Genomic DNA, 25,017 nt, shown 5'->3' with positions numbered 1-25,017 from the left:
GAGCTCATTTTATGCCACTTGTCATATTTGCTAGCTTGCTTCTTTAAAAAACTTTAAAAAATCTTAGTTGTGATATTATCTTTCAGATATAAGAGAAGAAAAACTAACTCTCTAATATAAGAAAGAGTAAATCACAAAATAGAATCATATCCATATGATAAATATAATAACTTGATTAAGAAAAGTTTGAATGTGATTCATTGACTTGGAATATTATTCATATGAGAAATATTACTGTAGGAGAAAAAAATAGATCTCTATTTCAAAATCCAACTTTGAATTTGAAATATATTTTGCTTTAAAAAGAAAATTCACAACTAAAGGAGTTAAAGGAAGAGTGACAATCATCTAATTTTCTTCTTTAACTATTTTAGGAGAGTTAACTATTGCTTACAAATTTTTAAAACCAACAAAAAGGAAAAAATGTCATTTGAGAATACAATATTAGAAGTGATCAATAATCTGATTCTTTTAAAAACACCGAAGAAAAAAAAATTAAAAATAAAAACATAAACACATAAAATGAAACAAACATACAAATAAAACAAAAACAAAAACAAAAGAAGGAAATAGAAAGCATCAATTTCAAGGATAAATTTCTATTACGCCTAATCTGATTTTTAAGGTGCTAAAGGTTTCAAAGGCCATTGGTTTTGTAAAGATATGAGCAAGTTGGTTTTCAGTGGTTATATGGTGTAGCTCTATGTCTCCTTTGGTAACATAATACCTAATGAAGTGGTGTCTTATGTCAATGTGTTTAATCCTAGTGTATTGGATTAGATTCTTTGAAATGTAGATGGAGCTAGTGTTATCACATAAAATTGGAATTTTACATACAGGTAGTCCTAAATCAATACAAAGGACATGGGCCACACAACTTCCCAAGGATATGTATTGAGCTTCAATAATAGATGGGGAAACTGAGTTCTATTTTCTATTAGACTAGGAGACTAAGGATTTTTCTATAAATTTATGTGTTTCAAAAGTGCTTTTTCTATCAACTCAGCATCCTACAAAATCTAAATAAGAATATTCTATGATTTCAGAGGAGATGTTATTCCTAGGATATCATATTCCTAAGTTTGTAGTGGATTTCAAAGTGATTTTCCATTAAAATATTTATTTAACTAAATAGTGGAACTCATGAGAGTGTTGATTAGCTTGGTTTTATACATTTCATATTTCTTATGGATATCTTTAATATATTTTGATTGACTAAGGAAAGTTTTATCATCCTTCTACCTTATGCTAAATCTTAGAGAGTGGGTCAGTTTTCCCATCACACTCATCTCAATTTTGTTACTCATTTTTTTAAAAAACTCATCATAAAGTATTTTATCAAAGGATCCAAATAAAATATCATCAACATAAATTTAAATAATTAGTAGTTCATCTCCTACCATTTTTAGAAATAGGGTGGGGTCTAAGCTCCCCTTAACAAAGGTTCTTTTTAGTAGGAATGTTCTTAGCCTTTCATACCTTACCCTGGGTGCTTGTTTTAGTCCATATAATGCCTTTTTTAATTTAAACATATGATTAGGAAATTATGAATTTTCAAAGACAATAAGTTTTTTAACATACACATCTTCCTTTGTCACTCCATTCAGAAAGGCACTTTTGACATCTATTTGGTACAGTTTAAATCTCTTAAAGCAAACAAAGGCTAGTAGCACCATAATGGCTTCCAATATTCCTACTGGGGCAAAATTCTCTCAAAAATATTTCTTTCTATCTGATTGTACCCCTTAGCGAATAATCTTGATTTGTTTCTCATCACTCCACTAGAATCTTTCATTTTGTTTTTGAAAACCTATTTAGTTTCAACCACACTCTAGTCCTTAGGCCTTTCAAAAAGTTTCAAAACATCATTCCTCATAAATTTATTTAACTCTTCTTGTATGGCTATGATACAGAATTCATCAGATAGGGCTAGATTTATATTGGTGGGTTTAATCATTAAAATTAAGGTAGAGTGGTTTACTTTTTTCTAAGTCCATGCCTACTTCTAACACCTTTAGATGGATCTCCTAAGATCAGTTATTTAGGATGACCTAAAAAAATATTTCCATTCTCTAGGAAGTATTTTTTTAGGTTTTACCATTTCCTCCAGACTTACAAATTTTAATCTTTAAGTAATTTCTACAACCTCTTCTTCTTCTACCCTAGAACCTCCAAAATTATCAAATTCAAAAAATATAATATGAGTGGTCTCTTTTACTACCAATATTCTTTTACTGAAATCTCTATAGAATTTCCCAACAATTGAGTAACTTAGGAACACTCTTTCATCATTTTTGGGTTTAAAGTTTCCTAGTTTAGATTTCTCATTAATCAGAATGAGCATTGTACTTCTAAAGAGATAAAGGTGAGAGTGGTTAGGTGTCCTACCCTTAAGAATTTCATTGGGTGTCTTGTTCAACTTCGATCTAACATTTACTTTATTCAAAACATAATAGGCTGTATTCTCTACTTCTATCCAAAAATATTTAGAAAGTGAGTATTCAACTATCATGGCTCTAGTGGCTTCTTCCACGATCCTGTTCATTCTTTTAATAACCCTATTTTGTTGAGGGGTTCAAGGAGCTAAAAAATTATGATCTATCCCTTGCTCCTTATAATAAGATTCAAATTTACCATTCTCAAATTCTCCACCATGATTACTATAAAATGTCAGAATTTCATAATCTAGCTTACTCTGAATTTAAATATAGAATGATCTAAATTCCTTAAATGATTAACTTTTATGAGATAAGAATCTAACCCAAGTAAACATTGAATGATCATCAATAATTACATACCCAAATATTTTTCCTCCGAGGCTTGCAGTGCTAACAGGTCCAAAGAGGTCCATGTGAAGAACTTCTAGGGTTTGCTAGTGTTAATGTCTTTGATTTAGTGGAAGGAGGACTTGACTTGTTTCCCAAATAAATAGGCATCACACAAGTGGTCCTTAGTGAACTCTAGTTTGCGAATTCTTCTCCCTAAGTCTTTTTGGGTAATTTTCCTATAGTTTTTCATGCTTACATGACACAATCCTCTATATCATAACCAAAGTTCATTAAAAAAAAAATAGGCAAAAAAAAGCAGCAGGTTTAATATAGTTTAAATCAAGCGTATAAACATTACTATTTTTATTTTCTTGTAATACAATGTTTTCATTTAAGCTAATCATGCAGCTGGTAGTCAAAAAAATTATATTAAATCCTTTATTAAAAAGTTGGCTTATGCTAAGCAGGTTATGTTTCAAGCCATCTACAAGTAAAATATTTTTAATAATGATATTTTTTTTGTTGTCAATGATACCTGATGCCACAACTCTCCTAGTGGTGTTATCTCCAAGCATTACCTTGCCTTCTACCTGTCCTCTAGCGAAAAAAATTGATTTCCATCTCTAGATAAATGCCTTAAACATTTGCTTCCCTGGTACCACATGCTCTCATATGGATTTTTGTGAGAGCATTCCTACAAAATCACCATATATTAGATTTAGAAACCCAAGCAAGTTTGAGTTCCATCTTATGGAAAGAAGAATGAAATGCATACATTCTATGCTATAAATTTTGAAATTTTTGTCTCCACATCAAATGTGTTCTACAGTGAATCATGCAAGTGTGGGAGATATGTTCTAGCAAGTTGTAAGTAAAATATTTAACATCAGGAAAAGAATTTACTAATCTATTTGGGTTATGGGTTATCTTCCTAGTTTTAGAAGATGCATGCTTTCATGAAGATTATTGAAATTCTTCAAATGAAAGTTGCTGTTTATTATTTTCTAATGCAATGAATTTTATTCTTAGAGACTCATTAGCTTATTTATAACTTGAAACTTCTAATTTTAATGCATGATCACTACTGTCTAATTGACATGCAAGAGTTTTAAATTCAATGAATATTTTTTCTAATTCAACTTGTAGTTTTTTTAAGGAACCATGCTCATCAATTAATTCATAATGCTTCTTGTTTACAATGTCAAATTCATCCAACAAAGCCATGTGATTACTATCAAGAGTGGAATGATCTTTCTTAGAAATTTATGCCCTTTTTACACAGGTGAAAAGTCAGATTTAAGGCTAGTATGTGATTTTTAAAGCTTCCTACATGCAGTATGAATTTTTCAAAAACATCAAATAAAAGATCATAGGTAAGCTCACATACATCCTCTTGATTGGAGTGATCAAGATAATCATCTGCCATTAAGCACAAGTTGGTTACCTCTTCTTCTTCTTTAGTTTAAGAAGAGTTTGATGCTGAGTATTCCCAAAAATCTTTTTTAGCCCTTTGCTTTCCCTTCTTGAATTTAGCTTTTTCTTCACCATTCTTCTTACTTTGGTGAGCTTTAAAAGTTGGGCAATCAGACATCAGATGCCCTAGCTTCCTACATTCAAAGTATATAACATCAAAAGGAATTTTAGAATTTTTACCTTTCTTACCTTTATTCCAATACTAATAATGTTATTTTCTTTTCTTTAAAAATCTCTTAAACTACCTAGTTTTTAGTGCAATGTTATCATCATTTTATCTATAATAGTCACTATTAGAGTTATTAACCTTTAAGGCTACAATTTTTTATTGTATCTTTTCACCTGCAAAAAGTTGCCTTTGACTCACTCCTTATTTGTAGGCAATGAGTGACTCACGTAAGTTACCAATAAAATAAACTTTTAGATCTTTAGATTCAATAATTATAGTGACTTTTTCTTCATAAGAATAAGGTAAACAATGAAGAATTTTTTTTAACTTTTTTCATATTTTGTAAGTTCTCTTCCTAAGGAATGCAGGGAAGTAACAATATAAACTAGTATACATTTCCTAAATAGATTTACTAGGTTTCATGCAGTGAAGTTCATAATCATAAAAAAGAATGTTTATCCTAGATTATTTCACTTCCTTTATTCCTACATATATTATGCGGAGTTTATCTTAAATCTCTTTACAAGTAGGGGAAGTGGAAACAAGCATATAGTCTTCAGATTTTAAAGCATAAAAAATAGTTCAAATATTTGGCATGCAGTTAGGCTAAATCTGTATCGACTGTAGTCCATTCAGAAAAAAGAATTTTCAGTTTTAACACCATTTACTAAACATGAAGGTGTAGAGTAAACATCTTGACCTAGCATTCACATGCGATATTCAATTGATTGTAAACATTTTGACATACAAGTTTTCCACAAATTGAATGGAGTATTATCCAATAGATGCGGTCTTTTGATTGTATATCCTTCTGTAGAATAATGATTACTTAAGTTATCTATAAATCTTTTTTTTTAAAGTTTTCTAAAACATAATTTATGAATTTGACTCTAACACTAATTAAAAGTTCGTGAGGATTATTAAACCTTTATTAACTAGCCCAAAGATAACTAAGAGGGCTGGTATGAATTGGTATTTTTAAAAATTTCCTAAGTTAAAAAGAAAATATTTTTGAAATATTTTAAAATAAATAATTTATTTGGAAGCAACACTAATTTTACAATAATGAAAATAAGATATTTCAACCATAAAACAAATCATAGAATAATGTGTAAATTAAATGCAAAAAAGTAAATAGAAAGAACATACTAGAATTATAGTGGTTCAGTTAACTTGACCTACATCTTATCCCCGAAAGCCTCCTTTCTAGGTATTGCGCTAAAAGTAGTATCTCCTTTTGCCCTTAAAGCAAGGAAAAAACCTCTTACAAAATCTTTTCACCGACCTGGTGAGGTAGAGTACCTTGAATCCTCTTACTCCATGTTGGAGTAAGAAGAGAACCATGTAATCTTTTTACTCCATCCTAGAGTAAACTGAGAACCTTGGAATCATTTTACACCCTCCTAGAGTAAGCATAGAACCTTAGAATCCTTTTACTCCCTCCTAGAGTAAGTAGAGAACCATAAAATCCTTTTACTCCCTCCTAGAATAGGTAGAGATCCTTGGATCCGATTCTAATGAAAGTCTCCCCAGGGCCACCAAGGAACTAAGGAAGAAGCATAACAAAAATGGTGAAAACCTTGAAGAGAGCAACCTTTCTGAATCCCTCAAAATCCCCCCTCACAAGGATCTTTCTCTTTCAAAGCTCTCCACTCTTCCTTCTCTAAGATCTCTATCAAGTCAACCCAATAACAAAAGATTAACTCAAGGATATTACGAGAGCTTAAATTGAGAACCATAAAAATGCCCTAATTTTTATTTTGGCAGCACTGGTCGTCTAGTACGATCATACGATCATCCTAGATAATTAATTCAAAAATATCAATTCAACTATTATGAATTGTATTTCCCTATACAATTAGTTCAAGAGAAATAAACAGATCATCTCGAATGATTAGAATATCATCCTAAATTATTTGTACAAAACTAGTGAACTTCATATAGTATGATACTCGGTAATGCCTTATCATCTCAGATTATTCTCTTCCATCTAGTATGAAAGGGGTCAATCATCCTGGATGATTAGTTAAAAAACTATGATATTCATTTGGTACAATGGTGGTGATCCCTTTGAAATTACTAAATGACAAGAGGGGGGGTGAATTGTAAAAGTCTTTCGATTAATAAAATTAACCCTAAACAAGAGTTCTAATTTTTTTGTTGTTTTTGAAATATTAAAACAAAGATTTATGCAAATTTGCTTTCACAAAAAACCACATGCAATAGATATGACAAGATTAAAGTGCAAGCAAAAAGTAAACAATGATAAAGAAAGAACACACCAAGAATTTTATAGTGGTTCGGTCAAAATATGACCTACGTCCACTCCCCGGAGTCCTCCACTCCGGGATTTTCACTATAAAAAATAGTTCTCCTTTTGCCCCCCTTGGCAAGGCGGAGAAGCCTGTACAAACCTCCCTTTCACCAACCCGGCGTGGCGGAAGACCAAACTCTGTTTTCGCCCTCCTGGCGACGGCAGAGAACCTTCTCGTTTTTCTCCCTCCTGGAGAAGGCAGAGAACCTTGAGGCAACGGATGCAGACGAGCCTTTCCCTTGGAGATCCTCCCTCAAATCCTTCTCGGGCCACAGGAGGAGCAAGATGCAGCAAGCTTGGAGCAACCGTGTGATCTCCCTCACACCTCTTCTCCCTCACAACGCTCACCTCCTCCTTCCTCTCAACCCTCAAGAATTTCTCTAGAGTTTTCTCCCTTGGAATCCCTCTCTAATCACGTTCACCCTCTCTAACAATCTTACCCAAAAAGAACTTGATTGGCATCTAAAAAAGGCTCCAAAAACCTCTGAATTCAAAATTAGCCGTTACTGTTCGTACAGTACGATTCAACATCGTACAGTACGATCTTCATAAACAGCCGTCGTCCTGGTACGAAGGTGTACGAACAGTACAAAAACAATTCGTACTGTACGATACAATATCGTATGGTACGATTCAACAACATACTATTCGTACAGGACGATGGTCTGGACGATCGGATGTCGTCTCTGTTCATCGTATGGTACGATTGACATCGTACAGTACGATGTGACAAAAACCAAGAGATCGTACCGGACGATATCCGGGACGATCATACTTCGTCTCTGTTCATCGTATGGTACGATCAGGTTCGTACAGTACGATGTTCAAATTTCAATTTGGCCTTGATTACGTGCACTAATCACGGGTTAATTTAAGTAAGTATTTAAAACCAATCGTACAGTACGAACATATTCGTACAGTACGATGTGCAAATCTCAATTAGGCCTTGATTACGTGCACTAATCACGTGTTAATTTAAGTAAGTATTTAATACAGATCGTACAGTACGAACAAGTTCGTACAGTACGAACGGCGCAAAAATCACTTCCTCAAATTAAGTCACGGCTAGGGTTTTTGGATCTGAACATATCGTACAGTACGAAGTACTTCGTACAGTACGATCTATTCACAGATTTGCCCACATAGCCTGGATCGTACGGTACGAAATAACATCGTACAGTACGATCTCCAGAGAAGAATTTTACTTATATTTTCAGTTAAAAAAAAATTCTCCCCCTGTGTGTGTGCATGGTTGCTCTTACTCTTTCGCATTTTGTGGCCAGACTCAATAAAGTAAAAAATACAATAAATGGAAAAATACAATTTTTGACTCGTACTCCTAATCTACCCGGTCTTGAGTCTTCCTTTCTTCCTGAGTCACTTGTGATCTTCCTGAAATGTTAGTGCTCAAGGAAAATAACAAATAAAATAATAAGCAATGAAAAGCAGTTCCAAGTCACTCATTATTTGGCATCATCAAAATCTCAAACTCGGGGTCATGGGTTGCAACAATCTCCCCCTTTTTGATGATGTCAAATAATTTGTTGTAAGTAAGAAAGATAAATATTTCTTTTGTTTTTTTTTTTTTTTTTTTTTGTAATAATTTTTTTAAAAAAAAAGTGGACCTAAATAGTTAGCAAGCAGGGCAAACAAAATAGATATGCAATAATAGAAATAGTAAAAAAATAACAATATTTATTATCATCAAAATCATAGTACTTAGGCCTAGATTTGCAACAATAGAGTTTCTTTTACAAACATAAGCTAGTCCCTCTAAAAGATTATATCTTAAAATTTCCTAGCCTCCCTTAGTCTTTACTTTAAAGGAACACTAAGTAAATACTAAAAATATTCTAAATTAGACTTTCAAAACTAAACTATATAAATAATAGAGCTGACTTCTATTTATAGTAAGAACATCATTGGACTTGAGCACTATGATGATGGATATGATGGCCTTGCTGCAGTGGAAAATGAATTAGTTCCTTGGAACTATAATGTTTTCTCTGCTAAACTGATGGGTGATATAGCATGGTTATAGCCTGAATAAGTGCATCTCTTTGCTAAGTAGGTACAACTCATAGCAATTGTAACTTCTCTACCGTGGCATTGTGAAATGTGAGCGCTACACATCTTGGAATGACTTTCTAGCACTGTTGCATTAGAAAGGATGAAGCTCATGAATTAAATTTTCCCTGGACACTCAATACTATGGTGTTGATTTTGGGCATAGTAAAGCCCTATTGCAATCAACACTAACGTCTATGACACAGCGACACTTGCAAATAGAGAAGGTAGGCACCGCAATGTTGAAATCGGTGGTACAAAGTGGATTGATATAGTGTTGTGGCATTAATCTTGTTTTCACTGTGGTGTTGTCAAAATCTTATAAATTTTTATTTCCTCTGCACAATTTTTATATCAAAATAACTAAAATGACACATTTTCACTATATATATATATATATATATATATATATATATACACTATACACTTATCAAATTCCCCCTAGTATAAACACTTACTTGTTCTTATGCAACACCTACATTCAATGCTTGATCAACTTAATATCTAAAATAAAAAAGATAATTGAAAGTTACTAAAATATAGGATTATACAACATTATCTAGAAGTAATTTGGAATGAATAAGTCATAATTCAAATTTAAAAAAGATATAACATTTATCCCAATCATTTATTCTTATTATTGCTTGTTTACAAATTTATATATTATCTTTAAAAATATAAGATTGAATTCTGAATACATAATGAATAATGATGTCTAGGGATTTGCTACTCATAGTTTAAATATTGAGTTCATGAGTGCACCAACACATGCACTAGATTATTTATTTTATCCTTTTTTTTATTTACATAGTAGGATGCAATTAAAACTAAGCTACAATTGATTCCAATTTTTTAATGTACTTATGTTTTTCATGTTGAACTATTTTTTTCTTTTCTATTTCATATTTTTCTTCTTTTTCTTTTAGTTTGTGAAGTACATACCTAATGATTTTGAATATCAATTTTTATTTTTCTTCTTTTGTAATTCTTTTGAGTTGCTTTAAGGATTAAATAAATTTCTAAGATACATTTTCAAGTTTAATTATGATTTCACTGGTTTAAGCTACTTGTATCGAATCCTTAAATTTTCTTATTTATTTTCATTTTAGTTATCAATATCAGTTAATGTATAATTTCTTTTTTCAAAGTTAAGTTAATAACATAAATGATCTAGATTAGTTTAGTGTTAGGTTTTTAAAGTAGGAATTATTATGTAATATTTATTCAAACTTTAATATAAGGTTTTATTATTATCCAAAATTTACATAATTTTTAATTATAATTTTATTTAGCCTAAATAAGGAAATCAAGCATATTAATTATATAGAATAATATTCAATAATTTAAACATAAGAAAATTTAATAAGATGTAAAACAACATAAAATAAACACATGGTACTACAAATAATTGAAAATAATTAACATATGTGGGTTGCCTCCCATCAACACTAACTTTATATTCTTCAGCGAGATTAAAAATCAAACCTAAGTGGGTTACCTTGCATCAATGTTAAGTTTGTAGTTTTCAGCTAGACTTGCCTAGATTTATCAATTTTGTTGTGGTATATCATTACCACTCTTCATGTGGTTTCCACTTAATTCTTTTCCTTTATCTTTGGGGTTAACTTCAGTATTACTAGGAAGAGATCCAAGAGGTCTACTACCAAAAAAAATTGGATGTTATCCTAATTAAGTTCCCAAATTTTTAATTGAAGTAGTTTTACTTTGCAGATGAGTTCCAAATTGAATCATTACCTCTTCCAAAGGTGACTTTCTATTCTCGTACTGATTATTTTGATTAAATCCTGGAAGATAAGAAGGTTTAGGATTCCCAGCTGGTTGCTAAGGATTATTTCAATTTTCTTCTTGATTAGAATGTCCTATGTTTATTGATTATTTTCACTAACATTATTTGACCAACAAAAATTAATATAATTTATCCTACCTGGATTGTATGTGTTAGAATAAGGATTATTTTATCTTCCAATTAAATTTATTTTTTAATCCCTAAAATACTACTATCCTCAATAATATGTAAGTGAGTCTCTTTAAATTGTATAGATGTTAACTCTAATAGTATATAATTTCTTTGAAATAGACATAACCTGAGAAGTAAGAATTGACAAAGCATCAAATTCATAAATTCTAGCTATTCTCTTAGGACTTACTCGATCAACAAGTCATTGAAAATTATTAGTATCCATTTCCTCAATCAATTCATAAGCATCCTAAAATTTTTAAATTTTTATGATCCTCCAATTGTAGAATCTATGACCACTACATGAACGTATGGTTTTTATGGAAAAAAAATTCATCGTAAAGCAAACCAAATATGTTATAAATTTTAATTTGTGGTGTATTAAATTTTGATAATAAAAGTTACATCGCAAAAGTATTTGTGATAGAAGGGATTCATCACAAATAATTTTTGATGGATTTGCAATGGAATTAAATTGAAGAAAATATACCTTCCTTTTTACAAGACATAACAAATTCTATCACAAATTATGATGAATTTTTGATGGATAATCCACCGTAATTTGCGGTAGAAATGTAATTGTAAATTGTGGCAAAAATTTTTGCCACAATTTACGACGGATTATTTCATCCCAAAATACAATAATTTTTCATCATTTAAACATTTGTGGCAGAATTTCCACCATAAATCTTTTTGAAACCTATAATATAATAAAAAAATTGCTCCTATAATTAGTTATTGAGCTTCTCAACAATAACAATCTAAGCAGTTTAAAATCAACTATTAATAATGTTAATATTTCAACGAATAATGCTAAAATAAAAATTTAAAATACAATTTTGTACAAGCACATTCAAACTACTCAAATAGACAATAAAATTCCATTGAATTCTATAATTACTATAACACTATTAAAGTATCAATAGTTCTTATACATCAAAAAAATAAAATTCATAAAAAAACCCCTACATGGGAAATCTAAGTAGAATTTGTATGTTTATTCTCCTGTTCGGTCGAAGCAAAAATAGACTAATTTTTTTCCAATCTTCTCTTTTAATCTTTGAAGCTAATATAGTATCTGAATGTTAATGTCCTCTTGTGTTTTTTGGATATTTTCTAGCTCTTCTGTTAAGTTAGCAACCTATTGGCTATACAAACTCTCCTACTAGTAAAGTTGCTGGAGGCAGAAGAGGACTATCCCTCCTATGTGTAAATGTTCTAGTATAATCCATTTATTTGTTCTTTCTACATTCTTCCTACCACTTGTGATTAAGTGTGATAATTACAAATATATGTAGAACCCCTAGAGTATCATTCTCCTACTGCAGCCTAGCATTCTCGAAGTTGTGTATACTCATCATACAGACGATCTCCTAGACGCCTTAAACTATCTATTGGACGATATATTGATTGACACCAACCTTGAACTAATCATTTCGGTAATCACAGGATCATCGGATAAAGACTTTTTTATGCAGGTGAAATGATAGTGTTAAAAAATGAAAATATGGAGAAAAGTGGCTCAGTAGATGATGAAAGTGATGAGTTTATAAGCAAATTTTAAAATATAGTAAAGCACAAGCATCAATCAACATAAATAGAATAAAGATCAAATGGTAAGAATATTAAAATTTCTTCTTACATTATTTGGTTTGAATATACAAAATCTGAACATATGAAAATTTAGTGTCCTAATTTGAAAACTTTTCCTACAAAGGAATTTAAGCTTGGATTAATAATTTTTGAATCTCTAACTTTTCTGGATTATGCGTCGTCAACTCATACCTTACTATGTTTTTGAATAAAATCAAGATACAACATTCTCATTCCAAGAAAATTTGAAGTTTCAAACTGATTCCTCTAAAAACATCGTCTAATCGTACTAGATGATTTTGATCATCTAGGCCAACCATCTCAATGAACTAATGATACTGGATGATTTTGATTGTCTAGGATGATCCTTTATGATCTTGGAGAAACTACAGTCTTTGATAACTTAGGCAAGGATTTATGATTCAAATTTTGTTCTAATTATCCTGTATAATTTATATTGTCCTAGATGATCAATGTCAATCATACGTAAATTGATTATGTGATTAGGGAACTAATTATGGTTAAATTATTCAATAGATTGTCCTCGATGATATATATATATATTAACCTAGATGATGTTTCTGACATACTTGATTTTCCTAAACCATCCAAGACAAAAACCATATTTCCTCTGATCATATAAGTGATCTCCTTAACGTTTTGAACTATCTGGTGGATGATATATTGATTTCCACTAATCTTAAACAAATTATCCTAGGTAATCTATACAAATTGGTGAACTTATCATACAAAACTATGTTGGGTGATCTAACTTAAAGGGAAATTTTGTACTGATCTTAAAATCATCATGGTTGATTTTTACCACTATAATTGAACATTAGGGTTTTTTAAAGCCCTGTATTTAAGATTTGACAAGGCACTTATTAAGTGTCTTTTGGCAGCCACTAAAGATTCATTTTTCTAGAGAAAACATGAAGAGAAAACTTGAAAAGGGATAGAGGAAAGGGTAGAGTTTGGGGGAGAAGATACTTAGAGGGGGTTTTAAGGGAGTGTGGAGAGGGTTTCATATGTTTGCTCCATAAAGCTTTTACCTTAGTACCATCGAATTCAAGGTTCTTCTTGAGAGAAGTTTTGAGAAGAAGAAGATCTCTCTGGTGTCAAAGGGCAAGACTCCTCAACTGCACCGGGTAGGTGGAAAGATTTTGTAAAGGCTTCTCCTCCTTTTTGTGGGGGCAAAAGGAGAGTCACTATAGTTTTAGTTCAATACTCAAAGGGTGCCTCCGAGGATTGGATGTACGTCAAGTTGACCAAACCACTATAAAATATAGTGTGTTCTTTCTGATTTTATTTTTTTGCATTTTATTTTCCACATTTATTTTTGGATATAACTTCTTGTTCAAAATCTCTGATTAATTTTTTTATTTTTGATTTAATTCATTTCCTTTGCAAGATATAAGAAGATTTTTCTTTTAGATTTTTTTAAATACTAATTCACATCCCCCTTGGTTAGCATCGGGACTAGCTCATAAGGGCTTAACACCCATCATAAACTTTCAATTAAGATTGATTAAACTCATTATACTGTACAATTTTTATTGTAAAGGAAGATCCATTATAATCAATAAAACATTTGTCAATCATAATTTAAGTAATATTTTAAAATTCAAAATTTGTTTCTAATCATATCATACGATCATCATCATATTGTATGATCAATGACAATCATGCCTAAATTGATCAAGTGATTGGTGTTTTGTTGACCTCATTTTTGTATGAGGTCTTTATAGGATCTTAAAATCAAATTCGAATCAATTCCAGCTTCACACCCATTCAAACTTTAATCCAATCCTATCATTCATGATCCTCTCAAATGGTTATAAATGATATGGATAATTCAAATCCACTCATTCAAACCCAAAATCCAAATCAAATCCAAAAATCTAGACCTAGATCCTAAGTCTAAAGGTCTTATCCTAAAGGCCTTTCCAGTGAATTTTTAAATACTTCAAAACCTAGTCAAATGACCTCTGATTTAGAGTCTATCACTTGCAAAGTGATAAGACTTGTCTCTAGAGAAAGCCCTCCAAATTTGAACCCATTCTGAGGTCTCTAACCACATAAACTAAATCAAAATTCAAAGCCTATAAAACTTTCAAATATTTACAATCTATGCCATTGGACCTGCCATCCAGTGGATCTGACCCTGGAGCTTCCTCCAAAGCCTCCAATCACTTCCAGACCATTAATCCTAACATGTTGATCAATAAACTGCATTTTGTTGGACTCATTTCAATCTCCAGTGGAGATGAGGTCAGAATGACCAAAATACCCCTTTGGGGTATGAATAGTCATTTTGGATCAAATAAGCTCCAAATCAAATGCATCCACCTCCAGCAAGTTTCAAATATCAAACCAAACATGTTGGACCCATTCCTAGACTTTGGGTCAATCTGGTTGACCAAGTCAGCATGGTTGACCTAAGAGGCCTTTTAAGGGTCCAAACAGGTGATTTGATTGAAATGACTTATTTAAGCCATGGAACCACTTCTATTAGTCTTCAAATGTCATTTCAAATTTGTTGAACCCATTTTTTAGACCCTGGACCCACCTGGTTGACCAAGTCGACCAAGTCAACCAAGATTGACCCAATGGCCCATTACAAATAACCTATTTGAACCTTGAAAACATATCCACCAGACTCTAGATATCTAATCAAACCTAGCCAGCCTAGATCCACACCTTGGGTCAACTTGGTTGACCCAGTCAACCTAGGTTGAACAAATCAATCCTTAAGCTTTTTCACTTTGAATCAAACCTTAAATTCATTCAAAAGTCCTTCAAACTATTGTGATAACTTCATTTGGTGATTTTCCTCTGATTGGACCTTTGACCCAACCATTAATTGACTTGATCAACTAGACTCAAGACTAGTCGACTCAAGTTAGATTGGATCAATCCCTTGAATCCAATCGAAGTAAACCTTAAAATCCTTCATCTCTTTTGGGAGATGATTCAAATATATTTAAAATTATCTTTAGTTAAATCCTAGTTGGTTCGACCAAATCAATTCCACAAGACTCGGTCAAATTACCTATAGACTCATGTTTTGATTCAAGTCTCAACCTAACAACTTGGCTTTTATTTTAAATCAATTTAACCAGCTCTTGAGGCCACTTGGCTGCCACCTCAACACCCATGGACCATTGACTGGTCAAACAGTCAATGGATGGTCAAATGATCCTTTAAAATGGCCAAAATACTCCCTAGAGCTAATCCACTCTAATTAAAACCACTTCAGCCATCTAAATAGACTATATAACCTTCCTAGATCTATTTTTAACCCTTGGATCAGGATCAAGTGGCCTTGATTTAATCCATGTGCTCAAAAGGACATATGAGGCATTTCCACCTCACAAGTCCTTGTGTCATTGCTCTCAGCTTTCCAACCACCCCAGAGGCAGGTGGCAACATCCCAGCAGCCCTCCAAAGAAATCCCAGCCATTCAAACTACCTGGGTCATTTTGAATAGGGCAAAAGATGAAAAAAAAGCCCCATTCTACACCCTAGCTCTCTCTCTCCACTCAAGCCTTCCCAGACCAAGAACTCCTTTCGTTTGGGCACTCCAGGAGTCTATCAAGTCTTCCTAATCAAAACCCGACGATTGGAGGCTGCCGGCGGTGAGAATCCGGCCAAACCGAACCTAAAGACCGTCCCAGGTCTGTAGCTCAAATTCCATACCTCCTCAGCCCTTGGAGTCTTCTAGAGAAATGATCTAGGACAATCAAGGAGTTCAACAACCCCTCTAACTGACCAGAATTGAAACCTTAATCAATGAAAACTAAAACAAATTTAATTTGACAACAAATTAAAGCTTAATTTAATTTTAAGCAAAATTGAATATTTAATTGATTTAATTAATTAATTAATAATTAAAAATTCCAATAAATTCTCAAACACTTGGGAATCTGTCCTTAGGTCATTCTTGACCTTTGGAGCTGATTTTAAGAAGTTGGAAACTCATTTGGAGCAAAACCATGAAAAACCCCTTTGTTAAACAATTTTGAAAATTCTAATAAATACTCAATCTTTGAAAAATCATAACTAATTCAATAAAAATCCAAATCAGTTAAACTCAATTGCATTCAACTCATAATAAAGTCAAATATGTATTTAAAATATTGAAATTCCAGAAAATTATTAAATCTGAAAAGTTAACAAATCAGTCAAACCTAAGTAAAAATCAACTTAAAACTTCAAACCTTCATAACTAAATCTAGAAAAATCTAATATTAGTGAACTTACTATCTAACAACTCATCCTAAGGTCTAATATTTTAATAAAATACTAACTTTCTAGAATTTAGCCTCAATTAAAAAGTCAATTTCTAACCTCTTAATTCAATGATTAAAATAATCCAAAAATTCATAAAACTCAAAATCACTCTAAAACTCCAAAAAATATTATGTTAATGTTTAAAATACTCAACAAACCTTTTAAAACACAACAACCATCCTAATGTTGAAATTTATTGGCTGGACTACTCCAGGCTGCGGGGTTATGTGTCCTAAGGAGGCTTGTTCCTCGAGCCTGGTGGCACAATGACACGAATGGATTCTAAGGGGTGTTAAACCTTAAAATAGATAAATCATTAATTACTTAACCTTTTAAAATCTCTAACTTAACCTTGTTGATCTAGTTTATAGGTTGGACTACTCCGGGCTGCAGGGCTAGGTGTCCTAAGGAGGCTTTGTTCCTCGAGCCTAGTAGCATAACGCCACGAATCGATTAATGGCAAACTTAAATTAATTAAACTTTAAAAATCAATACTTAACCAATGTTAATTAAAATTTATTAACTCTTAAGCATTAATCAACTTAAGTTATTTAATCATATCTGGTATCACTAGGTAACCCAGGTCTATGAGGCTATTAGCTTAGCCCCAAGAAAGGTGAAATAAAGTTCACGGCCTCGGTGAGAAACAAAGGTGGTATTCAACCAACAATTAAACTTAACCTCAGAATCAATTTAAAATCATTAAAAATTCTAAATATTATAATAAAATTCATAAAAAATTAAATTAAATTTTGATTCATTTAAACTAAGTTAATTTGATAATTTGATTGTTTAAAATTTATTTTAATCAATCAAATTATCAAATTAATTTAGATTAAATGAATTAAGGCTTCTATGCCTAAAGCTTGATTTCTTTTGGAGGGCTTTAGGCATTTTGATTTAAATGGCTTTTTAATACATATAAATAACAAAGAGATCCCTTATGTGTGACGCACGACTTCTTTCAGGAAGGAACTAATACATTTAGATTAAGGGATCTTCAAACAAATATAATTACTCACCGACCTTATATGAAGGGATATATTCCTTTGGGAGGGTACGTGAAATTGCATTCATAAGGTCCCTTTCTCCTTCTCTAATAAAAAAAATTTAGGGACTCTCTTATTTGGCCTTTAATAAATAAATCCTAATAATACATGCAATTTGAACAATAATTCCTATAAGACCTATCCGAGCCACACGACCTCTTTCACACACTTAGATGCTTGCTAGGACAACCAACTTTAGCCTAGGCTAGGTCGGTGGTTTGTTGTGATTTGTTTGAGGGTGTCTTGCCTAGAGGGCACCCATGTTTGTCTACTTACTTTCCTGCAATGTATAGCATACATATTTACTTTTCTATCAGTGTACCAGAGAGCGGAGTGAATAAAGTGAGGACCGTGTACTTTACTTTCTTGACTTTACTTTCCTGTATATATAACTGTTCACAATGCACTCATACCTACATTTTACTTTTCTGTACTTTATTTACCTGCAAGAGTAGAATGTTCCTAGGATCCGATGTACTTATAAAAAAGAAATATAAAGTTTTTATTTCCTAGATCTGTTGTATATAGATTGAGTTTGTAAAGTGTCTGGAGTTTGTAAAAGAATTAAAAACAACTGCTTATACATATACAAATGGGGCTCCAAAAAGTAATATCCTCCTCCAAGAGGATGTTCCTTTTTCGAATTCCATAGAAGATTTGGAGCTTGAAGACCATAAGAAGTTGTATTTAATTCTATTCTCTTATAGGTTTAGAACTCAGGTTTGTTGTCGGTGAGACCTGGCCACCTTTACTTTACTGCAGACCCTGGGATGTAACCTGTAAATTTTATATTAATAAAATTAGCTCTCTTTTATATATACAACCGTTTCATGCATCATCAGCATACGAGTAGATTTTTTAGTTTTTGTAAGCATATTACCCTGCATTTGATTTAAATTCTTTAACCACTCCTTGATTCCTAGGATAAAGCCATCTTAAATCTTGCATTCATCGGCGATTTGTTGTTGAAAGTGCTCAGATGGCACTTGAAAGTTCGTAGGGATGTTAAGCCCTATAGAACTTGTCCAAGCTAACCAAGAGAGAGGTGAATTGGAAAACTATAAAATCAAAGATAAAACTCCAACCAAAATCACCACAAATAAAGTGCGGAAGAAAAATATGCAGAAGCGATAATAAGAAAAGAACACACCGGATTTATAGTGGTTCGGTCAAACCTTGACCTAAAGTGAGGGACCCCAATGTATCTTATAGGTAAATAAGTTTGCATAAAACCACATAACATTTTAATAGCCCCAATCCGACCATTAGGCATCTTAGAAGGAGCAATAAAGCAAAATTTATTTTTGTTTAAAGAAAGCCTACTAAAAGTCTCAAAGTAATTAAAAAATCTAAAAGTTTATTAATCCAATTTAAAGAGCCATTGGAAAAAATAATAAAATCATTAGCAAAACATAAATGCGATATAGGGAAACCACACTTGGTTCTAAAATAGATGCTAGGATTATTCGGAAAGAGGTTGGCAATGCCTCTAGAAAATTAATTCACTGCAATAATAAAAAGAGCTGGGGAAAAAGGATCACCCTGCTTGAGACCATTGGATGATATAAAAAAACCTTTACTCTTTCCATTAATAATAATGGAGAAATAACAACCTTCAATGCAATTCCTGATAAGATTAATAAAAGCATAATTAAAGCCAAATAATTGAAGGATCTTATAAAGAAAGCTCCAATCAATGTTTTCATAAGCCTTATTAATATCATGCTTCAAAATAAAGTTGTTACCTCTCACCCTAACATCCAAGTCATGACAAAATTATTTACGCCAAAAGAATATTATAAACAATAGCCAGACCTTTAACAAAACCCATTTGGAAGGTGGAAATAATTTTAGGAAGAATGGAATTTAACTTACTCATAAAGATTTTAGAGATAAGCTTAGTAAAAAAGTACAAAGACTAATATGTCTCAAATCATTCCAGGTGGAGATAGTGGAGGTTTTGGAAATAAGATCCAAGGAAGGAGAGGTAAAAAACTTGGGAATGGAATTCCCCTCAAAGAAATCCAACACAGCCTTAAAAAGATCATTGCAGATGATATTCCAAGTATGCTAAAAAAACTTAGTAGTAAAACCATCAGGCCCAGCAATTGAATCACCATTCATGTCACTAGCAATGTTTTTTAATTCATCCATATAAGGAGGATTCGAAAGTAAGTCATTATCCTCCTGAGAAATAATATTAGGAATAAGATCTTGATCAATAATATTAGAAGAAGTAAAAACTTTATTAAGCTGGTTTTGAAAATTCTAGACAACTAAATTAGCAATTTCCTCTATCTTTTTAGTGGAAGTTCCATCTTCACGCAAAATTTTAGAAATAAAATTTTTGGCCTTTTTTCTATTAACCAAAGCATGAAAATATTTTCTATTATTAACACCATCAACCAAATGCTTAGCATTAGCCTTTTGCTTCCAAAAGGCATCCTCCTAAGCTTGAAACTTAAGCAAACTAGCTTTAGCCTCTTGATGGTGGTTAAAATTAGTATCATTAGGACAAAGTTGATAGATATTTTCCATAGATACAACCTTATCCTAAGAAACAAGGATATTAGTAAAAAGGTTTTGAAAACTTTATGATTCCACCAATTGAGAACTTGTTTCAATCTTTTAAGTTTGAGTCAAAACCTCTTCATGACATTCACAGAATCATCGAAAAACAGAAGCATTCCAGTTATCTTGAACAACTCCAACAAAATAATCATGAAGCAGCCACATATTTTAAAATCTAAAATGAGGCACATAATTCAAATGTCTTGGTTTAATAATAATAAGTAAAGGAGAATGATCAGAAAGGGTTCTACTGAGATGCTCAACCAAAATAGCATCAAAGGAATTAAGCTAATTGTCATTAAACAAGACTCTATCTAAACATTGCCACAAGTGAGCACGATTCCAAGTAAATTGATTACCAGTAAAGCCAATGTCAATCAAACAACAATTCAAAATCATATTGTTAAAATCCTCCATATCAAGAGAATTAGAAGGAGAACCCCCCAATCTCTTAGAAGGATTAGATATCGTGTTAAAATAACCACAATAAGCTAAGGAATATTTAAAATACTATTAAAATTATTTGGTTATTCCCATAAGATCCGTCTAGCATTCCGGGTAGAAGCAACATAAATAAAAGAACCAAAATAATTTAAATTAAGAAATTCTATACTACAATACAAAACCTGAGTAAAGTCGCTAATAACATCAATTCTAACAGGATCCTTCCAAAAAACATAAATTTTTTTAGCAGAATTAGAGACAAAATGCTTAAAACCCAGAATTCTAGTAGTAGAAGGTAATTTAGAGAAATTAATAAGTGGCTCAAGCAAAACAAGAATAGAAACATGATAAATACGGCATAAATTCTTAACTCTCATTCTAGAAGAATGACACCCAATACCCCTAGCATTCCAAATAATAGTTTTAATCATAAAAAACATGTTAATGAGAAGTATGCGAACAACGGGTATCTCTAGAAGGTTGTATAATAATAGTTTTGCTTTTCCTTCCTTTCTTCTTCTGAGATTTAGAAAAACTAGTGTCATAATCTTCTTTGGCATAAGATTTAGCAACAATATCCATATCATCAGTGTTAGTAAAAGCATCACTATTGGAATAAGAAGAATAAGTATAGGGAAGCTTACAGTCCATTTTTTAAACTAGATGAGAGCATTCATCCCCCATAAAGGAATCTTTTCCCTCCAAATTACCTTTGATCCTCAAATCGAGCACACTATTACCAACCACATTTAACTGAATCTCCTCCTCCCGTGCCAATTCACCCTCCTCCAACGCACACCCAGAAACATCATTAATATTTTTTTTTTTCCAAAAAATTCATTACCCACATGAGTAACCTTAGCATTTTCATTGTTAGCACCATCCACCAAAACCGATACTTCCATATTAGTACCCTCCATAGATAAGTCAGATGAATGTTTAACATTTCCCTGATCATTAGGGGCATCGGCCACATATGAGACCGTAGGTTGAACATTAGTTAGAAGATTATGAACCTCACAATTTTCACTTGATTTCATTTTAGTTCCTTCCAAATGCTCAGAATTTTCAACATGAATCAAAACCACATCAGTTCTCGTAAGATCAACACAAGCCATATGAATATTAGCCTCATAATTTTCATTTTGTTTCAAATCAGATCCCTCTAAATGCTCAGATTTTTCAAACTAAATCAAATCCACATCAATCTTTTGGGCTTTTTTAGAAGGATCCTTCTCCTTATAAAGACGAGGATGCTTCTTAAAATAGTCATTAATACCATGTCCATACATTTTACAATAAGAACAAAAAATTGGAAGATTTTCAAATTCAACTTTTTGGAAGTATCCCTTAAATTTCGATCCAATCCAAATATCAGTGGGAAATTTCTTAGAGATATCCATCTTAACCAAATCCCGAGCAACAGAAGGCCAAGAAACAGCCGTTGTGGCCTGGTCAGTTTGTAACAATCTCCCAAAAATTGAAGCCAAGCCATGTAAAACTTGAGAATTAAAAAAATGGAGACGAATATTTGGAAAAGAAATCCAAATAGGATCTATGGGGGATTCTTCCCTAACATCAAAATCTTGCATCCACTTGAGCAAAATGTATTTGGCAAGCCCGGATATAATAAGATCTCCTAGAAAAAATTTGGCTATAGTGAAGATCATTACAGAGTTAAATCACAACATGCCTTTGATCAAGTAACCTAATATAGAAAGTAATCTATAGCTTTAGGTTAGCAAAAAAATTTCATATAACATTAAGGTTAAGACGTCCCAACAAAAACTTACCAACCAATGTTAAAGTAAAAGGAGCGGCCAGTTGAGAGATAACCGTGTCGTCAAATAAGAGAGTCGGGCAGCCCTTAAAGGAGGAATGCACACAATTCAATTTTGAAGAAGCCGAAGTATACCCAGCTAAAACATCCTTGAAAGATAAAGATTACCCCCTAACAAGAGAAGGAACCTGAGGAAGGGATGATAATGGAGTCGTCATGATCCCAAAACCCAAAAACCTAACGAAACCTCAAAACAAAACATAGAGAAAGACGAGCAAGAAAAATTATGAGGAAAACAAATAAAAAGTAGATTAAAAACCATGCCATAAGGGCCATCCATAGAACATGACAGAAGAACCCCAGATCACTCGCAAATCGCCAGAGCATACGAGACAAGTGTTGTTTCAAACTTATTAATCAACTGCACTGAGTTTAAACCTTTTTACTATAAGAATATTTACATGTGTTAAAAATAAAAAGGGGAAAACTTTTATCATATAAATTTTATTAAAATGCTTCCACATGTTATTTTGATTAATCTATCTGAATCAAGTTTTTAAGTTATTTTGTTGCTAAAACAAAAAGTAGTTTTACTACTTAGGGATTATTTAAAATTACAAATTCACCCACCCTCTTGGTATGCCATGGGCAAATTATGTGAGGTTTAACAACCTTTTCAAACTTTCAAGTGGTATCATAGAGTGTCTTAAAATTTAGATTTTAAAATCTTTAAGATAAGATCAATGGGACATTTTGGTAATTAAAATACTATGGAGGGTTATTCAATAACCTATCCACCACTGCTTAATAATACAGCGTTTAATTTCTAAAAATGTTGCAAGTCTTCCTTTTGAAATCTATTGATTATCGCATGTGGTTTTTAGTATAAGAAGGTTATTATGTACCATCTCGTTTGATTAATAGTATTAAAACTAAATTACCATTTAATAAATAGAGCAATGAGGATACAGACTTAGCTCTGTTAAATGCTAAATGCTTGAACTTTTTTTTGTACTTTAAAATTTGATGATTATATGCATGCAACAACATGTACTACAGGGAAATAATGGGATAAACTATGCATAACCTACGAGGGAGCTAGTGAAGAAAAATAATCTAAGTTAAACATCCTACTTCATTACTATAAACTATTTCACATGAAACCTAGTTGGTCAATTTTAGAAATATATACTAGGTTTAAACAGATAGTGACATCCCTGTATGCATCGGGTAGAGAACTTTCTAATTAAAAAAAAGTCAATAAAATCCTATGTTGCATGTGTAGTGCATATGATGTTAAAATTACTACAACTATTGAATTTAAGGATTTGAATGTCTATTCTATTGACAACTTGCATGGGTCACTCATCACCGATGAGCAAGGAATGAGTCAAAGCCAAAGTGATGCTGGTGAAAGGAAGAAGGAGAAAACATTATCACTTAAAGAAAATGAGTTAGTAAGTGACAACTCTACAGATGAAGAAGATGATGACATCGCACTGATGGCATAGTAATTTAAAAGCTTCCTAAAGAGAAAACAAAGGCATAATCATTAGTGGAATAAAGGTAAAACAAATAAAAATTCTAAAGTGTCATATGATATTATTTATTTTAAAAATAGGAAGCAGGGACACTTGAGAATGGACTACCCTAACCTAAAAGCTCACCCGAACAAGGAGAAGGGTGAAGAGAAGTCAAAGTTCAAAAAGGAAAAGCAAAAGGAATAGAACTCTTTTTAAGCCGACTCCACCTCAAAATCTTTAGAATTAGAAGCAAAGGAGGGTGTAATAAACTTGTGTCTTATTGCTTATGATAATCTTGATTAAAGAAGATGTTTATGTTAAGCCACCCTTAGGCTTTCAAAATTCATAATTTTCAAATCATGTGTTCAACATAAATAAGGCATTATATGGACTAAAATAGAAACCAAGAGCATGGTATGAAAGGCTAAGCACATTCCTACTAGATAGAGTCTTTGATAAGGGTAGAGTAGTCACCACCCTATTCCTCAAAAAGGTTGGAGAATAATTACTCATTATCTAAACTTATATTGATATTATCTTTTTTGGATCCTAATATTAAAATATATGTTATAATTTTTTAAAAATAATGAGTAGAGAGTTTGAAATGAGTATGATGGGAGAGCTAAACTTTTTTCTTTGATTTAGTATAAATTAGATGGATGATGGAACCTTTGTTAGCCAATCTAAATATATAAAGAACATCCTTAAGAAATATGAATTGGGCAATGCTAAGGCAATAAACACTCTCATGAGCTCTATTCTTCAGTTAGATAAGAACCCAAATGGAAAGTTAGTATATCTGAAAAAGTATAGAGGGATAGTTTGATCACTTCTCTATTTTATTACCAAAAAACTGAATATATTATTAGATTACAGGTCGATCCAAAAGAATCTTACATGACAAGCATTAAGAGAATCTTTAGATACCTATTAGGATTGAATCACACCCAAAACTTATGTATCTGGTACCTTAGGCATAGTTCATCCTTTGAAAT

Source organism: Dendrobium catenatum, unplaced genomic scaffold (genome assembly GCF_001605985.2).
Source record: "Dendrobium catenatum unplaced genomic scaffold, ASM160598v2 fragScaff_scaffold_1697, whole genome shotgun sequence".
Taxonomy (NCBI): Eukaryota; Viridiplantae; Streptophyta; class Magnoliopsida; order Asparagales; family Orchidaceae; genus Dendrobium; species Dendrobium catenatum.
This window is presented reverse-complemented; position numbering follows the sequence as displayed.